The 3,215-nt window shown below is 44.5% G+C and overlaps 1 non-coding gene across 1 annotated transcript; it reads left to right on the plus strand.

Moving 5' to 3' along the window:
- Positions 1 to 2,696: 2,696 nt before the first annotated feature.
- Positions 2,697 to 2,803, plus strand: LOC133798941 (small nucleolar RNA R71). Its single transcript, XR_009876157.1, has one exon. It is a non-coding gene; the product is annotated as a small nucleolar RNA R71 (small nucleolar RNA).
- The last annotated feature ends 412 nt before the right edge of the window (positions 2,804 to 3,215 follow it).

Genomic DNA, 3,215 nt, shown 5'->3' on the forward strand with positions numbered 1-3,215 from the left:
CCTCTTTCACCATAAAATGGCATTTCTCCCAATTCAACACCAGATTAGCCATCTCACAACGACGCAACACGTTCTTCAAATTCCCCAAACAGAGGTCGAATGATGAGCCAAAAACAGAGAAATCATCCATGAAAATCTCAATACACTTGTCTACCATGTCTGAAAATATGGCCATCATGCACCTTTGAAATGTTGCAGGGGCATTGCACAGTCCAAATGGCATTCTCCTGAAAGCAAATGTGCCATAAGGACATGTAAAGGTTGTTTTCTCTTGATCCTCTGGTGCAATAGCGATCTGATGATACCCAGAATACCCATCCAAGAAACAGTAGTAGCTATGGCCTGCCAATCTGTCAAGCATCTGATCAAGAAAAGGCAAAGGAAAATGATCCTTCCTTGTTGCCTTATTGAGCTTGCGGTAGTCTATACAAATCCGCCACCCCGTTACAGTCCTTGTTGGAATGAGTTCATTGTTCTCATTTTTCACCACAGTCATTCCACCCTTCTTAGGTACCACTTGTACAGGGCTCACCCATGCACTATTAGAAATTGGGTAGATCACCCCAACATCCAACCATTTAAGAATCTGGTCCAATACTACATCCTTCATGGATGGATTGAGTCTTCTCTGGGCCTCTATGGATGGCTTGCTATTCTCCTCCAATAAGATTTTATGCATCACTGTCGCTGGGCTTATTCCTCTAATATCTGCCAATGTCCACCCAATGGCCAATTTATGCTCCCTTAGAACCCTCAACAGTTTCTCCAATTCTACCTTTGACAGGTCAGCTGACACAATGACCGGTAAAGTTTCATTCTCTCCCAAATAAGCATATTGCAAGTGATCTGGGAGAACCTTTAATTCCAACGGTGGTGGCTGCTGAATGGAGGTTAGCGGTTTTTCAGTCGCATCCGCTAATTCTTGGAACTTTTTCCAATATGGTAAGAAAGAATTGATCTAGTTGACACATTCTCTGATCTCAGCGTCCTCATCATCATCGCCTTCATCACCCAATAATACTGCCTCTAAGGCATCACTGCTCATCCTTCTCTTGGAGACTGCCTTTTCTATCACATCCACACTAAAGCAACTGTCACTAGCCACCGGATACTTCATAGACTTGAAGACATTAAAGACCACCTCATCTCCTTGAACTCTAAGCTTAAGCTCTCTTTTTTGAACATCAATAAGAGCTTGGACTGTGGCTAGAAATGGCCTACCAAGAATAATAGGGACATCTGTGTCCTCCTCCATGTCCAGAACAATAAAGTTAGCGGGAAATATGAACTTATCCACTTTCACAAGAACATCCTCAATAATACCTCGTGGATGTGTTAACGATCGGTCTGCGAGCTGTAAAGTGACAGTTGTTGGTTTTGCCTCCCCCAAACCAAGTCTTTTAAACACAGATAAGGGCATCGGATTGATACTTGCCCCCAGATCACATAAGGCGTGCTTGCATTCAAACTTGCCAATGGTGCAAGGTATGGTGAAACTCCCCGGATCTCTCAGCTTTTGGGGTAACTTCCTTTGTAAAATAGCGCTGCACTCTTCAGTGAGTGCTACAGTCTCATAGTCCTCCATTCTCCTTTTCTTTGACAGAATCTCCTTCATGAACTTAACATAACTGGGCATCTGCTCCAAGGCCTCCGCAAAAGGAATGTTTATGTGCAGCTTTTTAAACACCTCAAGAAACTTAGAAAACTGTTTATCAAGGGTAGTCTTTCTAAGCCTCTGAGGGTATGGAACTCTAACTGGCTGCTCAATGACAACTGGGGGACTCTGTTCTGACTTCTGATGGTCTTCAGTAACCCTTTCTGAATCAGACTGTGCACCCATCTCTTTTTTCTGAACCACTGCCTGTGGAGGTCTAGGCTGCTCTGTTTGCTTCCCACTCCTCAGAGTAATTGCTTGAACTTGCTCCTTGGGGTTGACTTCAGTATTACTAGGCAAGTTTCCCTGGGGTCTGTTATTGAGCATATTGGCCAACTGCCCAACCTGTGTCTCAAGGTTTCGAATGGAGGATCTTGTCTCAGTCATAAATTGAGTCTGAGTGTTAGTAAGAGTCAACAGGGCAGCTTGCAGTTCATTAGGTCTCTCAGGTTGAGGCATTGATTGTTGAGGCCTAGGCTGCATTGATGACGAAGCTTGATTCATAGGTGGCTGAGGCATGTTATTCTGAATTTGGCCCTGAAACTGAGGTTGTTGGCCTTGATTATTCTTCCACGAAAAATTGGGATGATTTCGCCACCCAGGATTGTAGTTGTTGGAGAATGGGTTATTGAGTGGCCTCTGAAAATTTCCCACCGCTTGAACTTGGGCATGATCCATTGGGGTGTTATTATTACAGATAGGGCACTGATCGAAAGAATGAGCACCACCACACATTTCACACCTCACTGCCATCTGAACCACATTAGCAGACACACTACTCTGTTGCAACTGCTTGGTCAAAGAGGCTACTTGCGCTGTTAAGGCAGTGATTGCATATAGCTCATGCACCCCAGCTACCTTTCTGACTCCTGATGATCTTTCCTCAGACCACTAATGGTTGTTTGTAGCCATGTCCTCTAGCAGCTCATATGCACCAGTTGCGCTCTTGCTCATAAAAGTGCCACCCGCTGCAGCATCAATAATGGTTCTGGTTGTCGGACATAAACCATTGTAGAAATTCTGTACTAGCATCCACTGTTCAATGCCATGATGAGGACATCTTCTCAGGAGTTCCTTAAACCGTTCCCACGCCTCATACAATGACTCTCCGTCATTCTGGCAAAAGTTATTTATCTCTCCCCTTAATTTAGCAGCTTTGGACGGAGGGAAGAATTTGGACAAATACTTCTGAGCTAGATCTTTCCAGGTGACAATGGAATTTGGCTGCAGAGAGTTCAGCCAACTTTTAGCTCTGTCCCTTAGAGAAAATGGGAAGAGCCTAAGCTTAATTGCGTCATCACTCACCCCATTATATTTGAAGGTTCCACACAACTCCAGAAAGTTAGACAAATGGGTGTGAGGATCTTCAGAGGGCAACCCATTGAATTGCACAGAGGACTGCACCATTTGTAGAATGGCGGGTTTTATTTCAAAGTTGTTGGCCTCTACAGTTGGTGGGCATATACTATTTTGTACTCCCGTCAGAGTGGGTAGCACATAATCTCGCAGGCTCCTCTCAGCATTGGGTTGAGCCTGAACCCCTCGTACAACTCCAGGAGTT

This window comes from Humulus lupulus, chromosome 8 (genome assembly GCF_963169125.1).
Source record: "Humulus lupulus chromosome 8, drHumLupu1.1, whole genome shotgun sequence".
Lineage (NCBI taxonomy): Eukaryota > Viridiplantae > Streptophyta > Magnoliopsida > Rosales > Cannabaceae > Humulus > Humulus lupulus.